Raw genomic sequence first — 14188 nt, 5'->3', positions numbered from 1 at the left:
GTGCCCTATGGGCCCTGGTCTAAAGTAGTGCCCTATGGGCCCTGGTCCAAAGTAGTGCCCTATGGGCCCTGGTCCAAAGTAGTGCCCTATGGGCCCTGGTCCAAAGTAGTGCCCTATGGGCCCTGGTCCAAAGTAGTGCACTATAAAGGGAATAGGGTGCCATTTGGGATGAAGTTTTTTGCTTCTACATGACCATGAGCTTGGTGGACAGGGCATTGCTGCCATCGCTGTCTAGACACACGGCTAGTACTTATCACCCAAAGGGTGTGTGTGTGTGTTCATGAGGGAGAGAGAGGGAGAGAGAGAGAGGGAGAGAGAGGGGGCTATTTGTATGAGAGTGTGTGTAAGTGAAGGGGAGAGGTGTGTGGGCCTCTCCCTCTTCTCTCCCCCCTCTCTCCCTCCTCTCTCCCCCTCTCTCCCTCCTCTCTCCCCCCTCTCTCCCTCCTCTCTCCCTCCTCTCTCCCTCCTCTCTTCCTCCTCTCTCCCCCCTCTCTCCCTCCTTACTCCCGGTGTGTGTGTGCTCCTCTATCCGTGTAAACCCTCTCCTTCTCTCCTTCTCCTGTCAGTAATTTGTTGCTAATCAGCTGTCAGCCCGGCAGCGATGATGAGGTGATCATCTCGGCAGACGAAGGTAATGGCCTTAAAAGTCACAGAGTCAATGTCAATGGGATCACTCGGATTCAATCACCGACCCCAGCTCCCCACCCAGCCCGCTGCTGAAGGATGGCCCCCGCTGACATTACCACTCATTTTGAGCCCAAGCATCTGGGCCCTAGTAAATAACCATCAGTAGGTGGGTCTAGCCGACAGGTCATTAGCCCTGAGAAAAATAAATATCTCCCCTCTCTCTTCTCTCTCACCTCTCTCGTCTCCCCCCATCTCTCTACCCTCTTCTCTCTCCCCCCTTCACCTCTCCCTCTTCTCATGAATGCTGCAAGTAATTTACCACAGACCAGGACATTTCACCCTAGATTAAGTATGATGGTCAGTGGGGGGGGGGGGGGGGTGTAAATGGAGGGTGAGGGGGTATAAAGGGGGTGGGTGGAAGGTGAAGCAACTAGATGATGAAATAAAATGTCTAATTTTAGAAATATAATGAGACTCGACAGACTCCTCCTCCTCCTTTACTATGAAGATAGACTCCTCCTCCTTTACTATGAAGATAGACTCCTCCTCCTTTACTATGAAGATAGACTCCTCCTCCTTTACTATGACGAATCCTCCTCCTTTACTATGAAGATAGATTCCTCCTTTCTATGGAGATAGACTCCTCCTCCTTTCGATGAAGATAGACTCCCCCCCTTCTATGAAGATAGACTCCTCCCCTTTTCTATGAAGATAGACTCCTCCTCCTTTACTATGACGACTCCTCCTCCTTTGCTATGAAGATAGATTCCTCCTCCTTTGCTATGAAGATAGATTCCTCCTCCTTTACTATGAAGATAGACTCCTCCTCCTTTACTATGAAGATAGACTCCTCCTCCTTTACTATGAAGATAGACTCCTCCTACTTTACTATGAAGATAGACTCCTCCTACTTTACTATGAAGATAGACTCCTCCTCCTTTACTATGAAGATAGACTCCTCCTCCTTTACTATGACGAATCCTACTCCTTTACTATGAAGATAGATTCCTCCTCCTCCTTTACTATGAAGATAGACTTCTCCTCCTTTACTATGAAGATAGATTCCTCCTCCTTTACTATGAAGACTCCTCCTCCTTTACTATGAAGACTCCTCCTTCTTTACTATGAAGATAGACTCCTCCTCCTTTACTATGTAGATAGACTCCTCCTCCTTTACTATGTAGATAGACTCCTCCTCCTTTGCTATGAAGATAGACTCCTCCTCCTTTACTATGAAGACAGACTCCTCCTCCTCTACAAGGAAGATAGACTCCTCCTCCTCTACTATGAAGACAGACTCCTCCTCCTCTACTATGAAGATTGACACCCTCTCTGTTCATGAGGCCATCTTGCCCGGTGCTCCTGTTCGCACAGTTGGGGAGGAAGTGCTGTTTAATAGGGTTGGAGGTGTGTGTCTGTGTGTGTGTGTGTGTGTGTGTGTGTGTGTGTGTGTGTGTGTGTGTGTGTGTGTGTGTGTGTGTGTGTGTGTGTGTGTGTGTGTGCGTGTGTGTGTGTGTGTGTGTGTGTGTGTACGCACATGTGTGAGCGTGCGTGTGTTTGTGCACGTGTGTGTGCGTGTGGGGATAACTGCTGGTTAATAGGGTCGGAGGGCAGTTATCCGCTACCAAACATATTTTGTTGTTGCTAAGTGAAAGGAGTGCTCTAATTGGGCAATTAAGGTTCCTTCCTGGTAATGGGGTTGCCCCTCCCCTCACTTCATATTAGGGCTGATTGTATTTCAAGACTCAGAATAAAGACTTACATACTCTGGGAGTCGCTGCCTTATAGTGTTTATGAACTTTGTTTGCAGGGTACTATTGGTGTCTCAGTTGATTTTCTGAGAGAGGTACAGTACGATAGCCCGGGTAACCATCTTTTTTTGTGCTAACATTCCTAGTACTCTGTCAACATGTTTGGCATTACAAGTACTGGTAAGGAGCGGAACGTTAGCAGTAACAGACTGGTTCCCCAGGCTAGACGTATGAGACTTTGAACCTCTATTGTTTTTTTTTTAATTCAACGTAAATCAAATCAAATCAAATTAATTTATATAGCCCTTCGTACATTAGCTGATATCTCAAAGTGCTGTACAGAAACCCAGCCTAAAACCCCCAAACAGCAAGCAATGCAGGTGTAGAAGCACGGTGGCTAGGGAAAAACTCCCTAGAAAGGCCAGAACCTAGGAAGAAACCTAGAGAGGAACCAGGCTATGTAGGGTGGCCAGTCCTCTTCTGGCTGTGTCGGGTGGAGATTATAACAGAACATGGCCAAGATGTTCAAATGTTCATAAATGACCAGCATGGTCAAATAATAATAATATAAAAATAAAAATAATAAAAATAATTATAAAACATAATATTATATCAATGAAGGATAGATCTACTGTCTTACTGTCTGATCTACCACTCATTTAGAACACTATAATGTAATAATAACGATAACAGACTTCCATGTATCACATTCACAAAGTCACGTCTCACAAAAGTTAAGCACAGGCAGACAAGACAGTCAATTCAACTTTCCCACTCTCCCGAGCGACGCAGCGGTCTAAGGCACTGCGTATCAGTGCAAGAGGCATCACTACAGTCCCTGGTTCAAAACCAGGCTGTATCACATACGGCTGTGATTGGGACTCCCGTAGGGCGGCGCACAATTGGTCTTGCGTCATCCGGGTTTGGCCGAGATAGGCCGTCATTGTACATAAGAATGTATTCTTAACTGACTTGCCGAGTTAAATGAAATAAATAAATTCAATGAAATCAATGAAATAAATAAATGAAAGTCAATGCAACGTGTCTAATGCAAACTCCAAATGACCTTCACAGCTTTGAACTTACTACCATCAATTCAATTAACATGTAATGACTCATCCGAACCCATTACAGATTCAAATATAATACAAATATCATTATATTAACCTCCAATTCTATTCTAATTATATCAACATAATTCATTTAATCAATTTGAAAGTGAGGGCTATATGAATAATTGATATCAACACTTAAATATTAAATATTCATGTTGGTTAATGTAATCTCTGAGCAACAGTGGCTCTCACTATCAGGCCAAGTTCCAGAGTTGGACGTAGAACAATTTCTCTCGTTAACCCTAACCATAAATAAAAACGAGAAATATTATCACAGGCATTACGATGTATCATAGGCATTATGATGTATCATAGGCATTACAATGTATCATAGGCATTACAATGTATCATAGGCATTACGATGTATCATAGGCATTATGATGCATCATAGGCAATGTAATGTATCATAGGCATTACAATGTATCATAGGCATTACAATGTATCATAGGCAATATAATGTATCATAGACATTATAATGTATCATAGGCATTATAATGTATCATAGGCATTATGATGCATCATAGGCATTACAATGTATCATAGGCATTACGATGTATCATAGGCATTATAATGTATCATAGGCATTATGATGCATCATAGGCATTACAATGTATCAAAGGCATTATAATGTATCATAGGCAATATAATGTATCATAGGCATGATGATGGATCATAGGCCTTACAATGTATCATAGGCATTATAATGTATCATAGGCATTATGATGCATCATAGGGATTACAATGTATCATAGGCATTACAATGTATCATAGGCATTATAATGTATCATAGGAATTACGATGTATCATAGGCATTATAATGTCTCATAGGCATTATAATGTATCATAGGCATTATGATGCATCATAGGCATTACAATGTATCATAGGCATTACGATGTATCATAGGCATTATAATGTATCATAGGCATTATGATGCATCATAGGCATTACAATGTATCATAGGCATTATAATGTATCATAGGCATATAATGTATCATAGGCATGATGATGGATCATAGGCCTTACAATGTTTCATAGGCATTATAATGTATCATAGGCATTATGATGCATCATAGGCATTACAATGTATCATAGGCATTACAATGTATCATAGGCATTATAATGTATCATAGGAATTACGATGTATCATAGGCATTATAATGTCTCACAGGCATTATAATGTATCATAGGCATTATGATGTATCATAGGCATTACAATGTATCACAGGCATGATGATGTATCATAGGCATTATGATGTATCATAGGCAATATAATGTATCAAAGGCATTATGATGCATCATAGGCATTATAATGTATCATAGGCATTATGATGTATCATAGGCATATTACATGTAGCAATGAGTAAGACAGACAGTGGAGAGGTCTACCGGCTCAGTCTGTGTCCCTGTCCTCAGTCTGAATGGGGGAGGCCCACAGCCAAACAGCAGAGAGAGAGAGAGCGAGAGAGAGCGTGATAGCGAGAGAGAGCGAGAAAGAAAGAGAGCGAGAAAGAGAGAGAGCGAGAAAGAGAGAGAGAGCGAGATAGAGAGAGCGAGATAGAGCGAGATAGAGATAGATAGAGAGAGAGCGAGATAGAGATAGATAGAGATAGAGCGAGATAGAGAAAGAGAGAGAGCGAGAGAGCGAGAAAGAGAGAGAGCGAGAGAGCGAGAAAGAGAAAGAGAGAGAGCGAGAAAGAGAGAGAGCGAGAAAGAGAGAGAGCGAGAGCGAGATAATGATAGAGAGAGAGCGAGATAGAGAGAGAGCGAGATAGAGAAAGAGAGAGAGCGAGATAGAGAGAGAGCGAGATAGAGAGAGAGCGAGATAGAGAGAAAGAGAGCGAGAAAGAGAAAGAGAATGAGAGAGCGAGAGAGAGAGAGCGAGATAGAGAGAGAGCGAGAAAGAGATAGAGAGAGAGCGAGATAGAGAAAGAGAGAGAGCGAGAGAGCGAGAAAGAGAAAGAGAGAGAGCGAGAAAGAGAGAGAGCGAGAAAGAGAGAGAGCGAGAGAGCGAGAAAGAGAGAGAGCGAGAGAGAAAGAGAGAGCGAGATAGAGAGAAAGAGAGTGAGAAAGAGAATGATAGAGAGAGAGAGACAGAGAATGATAGAGAGAGAGACAGAGAATGATAGAGAGAGAGATAGAGAATGATAGAGAGAGAGACAGAGAATGATAGAGAGAGAGACAGAGAATGATAGAGAGAGAGAGAGAGAGAGAGAGAGAGACAGAGAATGATAGAGAGAGAGAGACAGAGAATGATAGAGAGAGAGAGAGAGAGAGAGAGAGAGAGAGAGAGACAGAGAATGATAGAGAGAGAGACAGAGAATGATAGAGAGAGAGAGAGAGAGAGACAGAGAATGATAGAGAGAGAGAGAGCGAGATAGAGAGAATGATAGACAGAGAGAGACAGAGAATGATAGAGAGAGACTCAAATGGGAAATATATAGAAGAAAAAAAAAAAAAACTTTTTCCCAAACACAGTGTGTCTAAACTCTGGTGTCCAAACACCCAGCGCGCCCTAGACCTTCTGTCTGAGGCCAAACTAGGCTCACCCAGCCACATAATAATACACACAGGCACAAACGACCTGAGAGCACAGCAGGAAAGAGTGGCCACAGCACTGAAGGGAGTGATTGAAAAGGCTTCTACTTTCCCCAACGCACAAGTGGTTATCTCCACCCTGCTACCACGAAAAGACTTCCACCCTGCCACAATACAGCGGGTAAATGCAAGTATTTCCCGTGACTGTGCCTCAAAACCAAACGTTTTCCTGGCCCACCACTCCACCCTGGACTTGAACAGCCTCTATGACCAGGTCCACCTCTACAAGGCAGCAGTGCCCACCTTTGCCCGAACTCTAAAGGACATCGCTCTCAAACGTATCCCCAACACTTCACACAGGAGCAACAGATCAATAGACACCCCATCCAGACCAGCGAGACACCCTCCCAGATCTGCAGGACCCCCCCCTGGACCTACACATAGAGGACCCACGCCAAGAGGAATTACATCCAGACCACAGTACACCCAGACACATCCACACCCCCACCCCAACCAATCAACACCCCCCCACGTCAACCATGCCCACACCCCATTTAGGCCCCCTCAGATCAGACCTATGCCACTCCTGCCCACCCCATGCACCCCACCCCCGCAAAGAGGGCCTCAACATGGAAGCCACACATACGCCCAGGTAGTGAGCGGGCAAACAGTCCCAACCCCCACTCTCACACTCGCCCAAGCCAATGGCATGTACCAGATGCTCAGCAGGCTCTGCTCACACTTACTGGCCTGAGGCCAAACCACGACAACAACATTGGACACTCTATGGAACAAAAAGCCTTCACTATATTATCCTGGAATATCCAAGGCCTGAGGTCATCTGCCTTTGGCCTAAAGAGCAGAAACCCGGACTTCACCAAAGAAATCGGTAATACAGACATTGTCATCCTGCAAGAAACCTGGTATAGAGGAGACGGACCCACTGGTTGCCCTCTAGGTTACAGAGAGCTGGTAGTCCCATCCACCAAACTACCAGGTGTGAAACAGGGAAGGGACTCAGGGGGTATGCTAATTTGGTATAGAACAGACCTAACTCACTCCATTAAATTAATCAAAACAGGAACATTTTACATTTGGCTAGAAATTCAAAAGGAAATTATCCTAACAGAGAAAAATGTCCTCCTGTGTGCTACCTATATCCCCCCACTAGAATCCCCATATTTTAATGAAGACAGCTTCTCCATCCTGGAGGGGGAAATCAATCATTTCCAGGCCCAGGGACATGTACTAGTCTGTGGCGACCTAAATGCCAGAACCGGACAAGAACCTGACACCCTAAGCACACAGGGGGACAAACACCTGCCTGGAGGTGACAGCATTCCCTCCCACATATGCCCCCCTAGGCACAACTATGACAACATAACCAACAAAAACGGGCCACAACTCCTGCAGCTCTGTCGCACGCTGGGTATGTACATAGTCAACGGTAGGCTTCGAGGGGACTCCTATGGTAGGTACACCTATAGCTCATCTCTTGGCAGTAGTACTGTAGACTACTTTATCACCGACCTCAACCCAGAGTCTCTCAGAGCGTTCACAGTCAGCCCACTGACACCCCTATCAGACCACAGCAAAATCACAGTCTACTTAAACAGAGCAATAATCAATCATGAGGCATCAAAGCCAAAGGAACTGAGTAACATTAAGAAATGCTATAGATGGAAGGAATGCAGTTTGGAAACCTACCAAAAAACAATTAGGCAACAACAAATTCAATCCCTTTTAGACAATTTCCTGGGTAAAACGTTCCGCTGTAATAGTGAAGGTGTAAACTTGGCAGTAGAAAATCTTAACAGTATATTTGACCTCTCAGCTTCCCTATCAAATCTAAAAATCTCAAATAGAAAACCGAAGAAAATTAACAATAATGACAAATGGTTTGATGAAGAATGCAAAAATCTAAGAAAGAAATTGAGAAACCTGTCCAACCAAAAACATAGAGACCCGGAAAACCTGAGTCTACGCCTTCACTATGGTGAATCACTAAAACAATACAGAAATACACTACGGAAAAAGAAGGAACAGCATGTCAGAAATCAGCTCAATGCAATTGAAGAATCCATAGACTCTAACCACTTCTGGGAAAATTGGAAAACACTAAACAAACAACAACAAGAAGAATTATCTATCCAAAATGGAGATGTATGGGTAAACCACTTCTCCAATCTTTTTGGCTCTATAACAAAGAATAAAGAGCAAAAACATATACATGATCAAATACAGACCTTAGAATCATCTATTAAAGACTACCAGAACCCACTGGATTATTCAATTACAATGAATGAGTTACAGGACAAAATAAAAACCCTCCAACCCAAAAAGGCCTGTGGTGTTGATGGTATCCTCAATGAAATGATCAAATATACAGACAACAAATTCCAATTGGCTATACTAAAACTCTTTAACATCATACTTAGCTCTGGCATCTTCCCCAATATTTGGAACCAAGGACTGATCACCCCAATCCACAAAAGTGGAGACAAATTTGACCCCAATAACTACCGTGGAATATGTGTCAACAGTAACCTTGGGAAAATCCTCTGCATTATTATTAACAGCAGACTCGTACATTTCCTCAATGAAAACAATGTACTGAGCAAATGTCAAATTGGCTTTTTACCAAATTACCGTACAACAGACCATGTATTCACCCTGCACACCCTAATTAACAACCAAACAAACCAAAACAAAGGCAAAGTCTTCTCATGCTTTGTTGATTTCAAAAAAGCCTTCGACTCAATCTGGCATGAGGGTCTGCTATACAAACTGATGGAAAGTGGTGTTGGGGGTAAAACATACGACATTATAAAATCCATGTACACAAACAACAAGTGTGCGGTTAAAATTGGCAAAAAACACACACATTTCTTCACACAGGGTCGTGGGGTTAGACAGGGATGCAGCTTAAGCCCCACCCTCTTCAACATATATATCAACGAATTGGCGCGGGCACTAGAAAAGTCTGCAGCACCCGGCCTCCCCCTACTAGAATCCGAAGTCAAATGTCTGCTGTTTGCCGATGATCTGGTGCTTCTGTCACCAACCAAGGAGGGCCTACAGCAGCACCTAGATCTTATGCACAGATTCTGTCAGACCTGGGCCCTGACAGTAAATCTCAGTAAGACCAAAATAATGGTGTTCCACAAAAGGTCCAGTCACCAGGACCACAAATACAAATTCAATCTAGACACTGTTGCCCTAGAGCACACAAAAAACTATACATACCTTGGCCTAAACATCAGCGCCACAGGTAACTTCCACAAAGCTGTGAACGATCTGAGAGACAAGGCAAGAAGGGCATTCTATGCCATCAAAAGAAACATACATTTCAACATACCAATTAGGATTTGGCTAAAAATACTTGAATCAGTCATAGAGCCCATTGCCCTTTATGGTTGTGAGGTCTGGGGTCCGCTCACCAACCAAGACTTCACAAAATGGGACAAACACCAAATTGAGACTCTGCACGCAGAATTCTGCAAATATATCCTCTGTGTACAACGTAGAACACAAAATGAGGTGGAAACTGAGCTGCACTTCCTAACCTCCTGCCCAATGTATGACCATATTAGAGAGACATATTTCCCTCAGATTACACAGATCCACAAAGAATTCGAAAACAAATCCAAATTTGAAAAACTCCCATATCTACTGGGTGAAATTCCACAGTGTGCCATCACAGCAGAAATATTTGTGACCTGTTGCCACGAGAAAAGGGCAACCAGTGAAGAACACACACCATTGTAAATACAACCCATATTTATGCTTATTTATTTTATCTTGTGTCCTTTAACCATTTGTACATTGTTAAAACACTGTATATATATATAATATGACATTTGTAATGTCTTTACTGTTTTGAAACCTCTGTATGTGTAATGTTTACTGTTAATTGATTAATAATTTTGTTGTTTTTCACTTTATATATTCACTTTGTATGTTGTCTACCTCACTTGCTTTGGCAATGTTAACACATGTTTCCCATGCCAATAAAACCCTTGAATTGAATTGAGAGAGAGACAGTCCTGACTTGTTATAACTTTCTGGTTGTTATGTGTGAGATTAACACGATTAAATTAGCCAAAAATATATAGGTTCTCAAATTGTACAACTGAAGATCACCACAGGAGGAAAATATTGATCTTTTAACTCAGACGCTGTCAATCTTAATTGTGCTAGCTAGCTAAATTCAAATCTGACAGCTAGCTTACTGGCTAGCGCCTACTGTTTACTGGTGGTAACCATAGCAACATGGCCACTAGCAGCACCAGGAACAGCAGCACTGGCAGAGACTCCCCCCCATCCCCCTTTTTGTTTTTTTTGAATTTCCAGAAGATATCAAATCATAGAAGGGAAGGGAAGAATCCAATTTTAAACACCCAATTCAGAGGGGGAACCCAGAAACGTTGTTTGCCGACTACTTACACAACAGGACTGTTACAAACCTGTTATTTTACACAGACCACACTGCTGCCTGGCATACAGCTGCAACCAGGCATTTCAGCTGTAACCAGGCATTTCAGCTGCAACCAGGCATTTCAGCTGCAACCAGGCATTTCAGCTGCAACCAGGCATTTCAGCTGTAACCAGGCATTTCAGCTGCAACCAGGCATTTCAGCTGCAACCAGGCATTTCAGCTGTAACCAGGCATTTCAGCTGTAACCAGGCATTTCAGCTGCAACCAGGCATTTCAGCTGCAACCAGGCATTTCAGCTGCAACCAGGCATTTCAGCTGTAACCAGGCATTTCAGCTGCAACCAGGCATTTCAGCTGCAACCAGGCATTTCAGCTGTAACCAGGCATTTCAGCTGTAACCAGGCATTTCAGCTGCAACCAGGCATTTCAGCTGTAACCAGGCATTTCAGCTGCAACCAGGCATTTCAGCTGCAACCAGGCATTTCAGCTGCAACCAGGCATTTCAGCTGTAACCAGGCATTTCAGCTGTAACCAGGCATTTCAGCTGCAACCAGGCATTTCAGCTGCAACCAGGCATTTCAGCTGCAACCAGGCATTTCAGCTGTAACCAGGCATTTCAGCTGTAACCAGGCATTTCAGCTGCAACCAGGCATTTCAGCTGCAACCAGGCATTTCAGCTGCAACCAGGCATTTCAGCTGTACAACAAAGAAAGGCATCTGCAAGGGAAGGCCAGTACACATGTTTGAGGACAGCGAAAAAAGACCAGGAAAACAGGTTTCTGACGGTCAACGTGTGCCAGAGCAGCACTGTCACGGTCCAGAGCAGTGACTCTGCACTCAGCTCTGTTGTGCAGGACTTCCCCACCCTAGGGAAGATAGCGGAAACCAAAAAGGACAAGGACAGCACTCCGACCTCTCCCTGTCCTCAGGCACTCCAACAGCAGTAGCCCAGGAGGTCGGGCTGCTGTCCTTAATCTCCCCATAGAAACATCAGTGACGGCACCGTCAACAACAACGGAAGGGATCTGTTGCAGCTCTGTAGAAGCCTGGGTCTGTACTTCGTCATTGGTAGGTTACAGGAGGACACTTAGGGTAGATTCACCTACTGATCACCTCTTGGCCACAGTACAGTAGACTACATGATTACAGACATAGACTCTTTCTCTCTCAGCTCATTCCCTGTCAAGTCACTAACACCTCAGTTTGAGCACAGCTACATTACGTTGTTCCTCAAAAGAACAGACATGGAAACAACCACACATTCACAGCCCAGTCAGCTGTACAACATCACAGCCCAGTCAGCTGTACAACATCACAGCCCAGTAAGCTGTACAACATCAGACATTCACAGCCCAGTAAGCTGTACAACATCAGACATTCACAGCCCAGTAAGCTGTACAACATCAGACATTCACAGCCCAGTAAGCTGTACACCATCACATATTCACAGCCCAGTAAGCTGTACAACATCAGACATTCACAGCCCAGTCAGCTGTACAACATCAGACATTCACAGCCCAGTAAGCTGTACAACATCAGACATTCACAGCCCAGTAAGCTGTACAACATCACAGCCCAGTCAGCTGTACAACATCAGACATTCACAGCCCAGTAAGCTGTACAACATCACACATTCACAGCCCAGTAAGCTGTACAACATCAGACATTCACAGCCCAGTAAGCTGTACAACATCAGACATTCACAGCCCAGTCAGCTGTACAACATCACAGCCCAGTAAGCTGTACAACATCAGACATTCACAGCCCAGTAAGCTGTACAACATCAGACATTCACAGCCCAGTAAGCTGTACAACATCAGACATTCACAGCCCAGTAAGCTGTACAACATCAGACATTCACAGCCCAGTCAGCTGTACAACATCAGACATTCACAGCCCAGTAAGCTGTACAACATCAGACATTCACAGCCCAGTAAGCTGTACAACATCACAGCCCAGTCAGCTGTACAACATCAGACATTCACAGCCCAGTAAGCTGTACAACATCACACATTCACAGCCCAGTAAGCTGTACAACATCAGACATTCACAGCCCAGTAAGCTGTACAACATCAGACATTCACAGCCCAGTCAGCTGTACAACATCACAGCCCAGTAAGCTGTACAACATCAGACATTCACAGCCCAGTAAGCTGTACAACATCAGACATTCACAGCCCAGTAAGCTGTACAACATCAGACATTCACAGCCCAGTCAGCTGTACAACATCAGACATTCACAGCCCAGTAAGCTGTACAACATCACACATTCACAGCCCAGTAAGCTGTACAACATCACAGCCCAGTCAGCTGTACAACATCACAGCCCAGTCAGCTGTACAACACCAAACATTCATACAGATGGGACCAAAACAGCACAGAAGAATACCAGAAAGCAACCTGTAACCAAAATATCCAAACACACTTAGATAACTTTCTGGACACCACATTCACTCACAGAAAAGAAGGCATCAATCTATCAGTACAAAACATCAACTATATATTCAGACCACATTCACTCACAGAAAAGAAGGCATCAATCTAGCAGTACAAAACATCAACTATATATTCAGACCACATTCACTCACAGAAAAGAAGGCATCAATCTAGCAGTACAAAACATCAACTATATATTCAGACCACATTCACTCACAGAAAAGAAGGCATCAATCTAGCAGTACAAAACATCAACTATATATTCAGACCACATTCACTCACAGTAAAGAAGGCATCAATCTAGCAGTACAAAACATCAACTATATATTCAGACCACATTCACTCACAGTAAAGAAGGCATCAATCTGGCAGTACAAAACATCAACTATATATTCAGGAAAACGGCAAAAGAAGCACAACTGAAAATGATACAAAAAATAAAAAATAAAAAAAAGACCACAGATGACAAATGGTTTGATACAGATTGTAAAGATATAAGGAAAAAACTTGGAACACTGTCAATCCAAAACAACAGAGACCCAAATAATGGTGAATTACGCCTTCATTACTGTGGGACTTTAAAACTCTATAAACGTAACAGTACAACAGTACAACAGCAAGCAGCTGACGCTAATTGAGTGACCAACCAACCTGCACATGGCCATTATCCTTATTGTTATTTTTATTGTTTAAATGTATGTTCATTTTGACCCTTGATTATTGTTGTTACTGTTGTCCCGTTGACAATACTGATTATTAATATTTAAATCATGTCAATATTGTAAATCTCCAAAGTAAGCTTTGGCAATATGTACATAATATACGTCATGCCAATAAAGAAAATTGAATGGAATTGAACAGAGAGAGAGAGAGAGAGACAGCGAGAGAGACAGCGAGAGAGAAAGAGAGAGAGAGACAGCGAGAGAGAAAGAGAGAGACAGCGAGAGAGACAGCGAGAGAGAAAGAGAGAGAGAGACAGCGAGAGAGACAGCGAGAGAGAAAGAGAGAGAGAAAGAGAGAGAGAGAGAGAGAGAGAGAGAGAGAGAGAGAGAGAGAGAGAGAGAGAGAGAGAGAGAGAGAGAGAGAGAGAGAGAGAGAGAGAGAGAGAGAGAGAGAGAGAGAGAGATAGATAGATAGATAGATAGATAGACAGAGAGTGTCCACAAGTCTGAATTGGGGAGGCCATAGTACCACAGCACCTTCACAGCAGATGGACAACAAATATGTGTCGAATTCATCTGGCCCGTGATTAAACTGTGAAGAAACAACACCACATCAAATGGGGG

Source organism: Oncorhynchus clarkii, chromosome 30 (assembly GCF_045791955.1).
Source record: "Oncorhynchus clarkii lewisi isolate Uvic-CL-2024 chromosome 30, UVic_Ocla_1.0, whole genome shotgun sequence".
NCBI lineage: Eukaryota > Metazoa > Chordata > Actinopteri > Salmoniformes > Salmonidae > Oncorhynchus > Oncorhynchus clarkii.
This window is presented reverse-complemented; position numbering follows the sequence as displayed.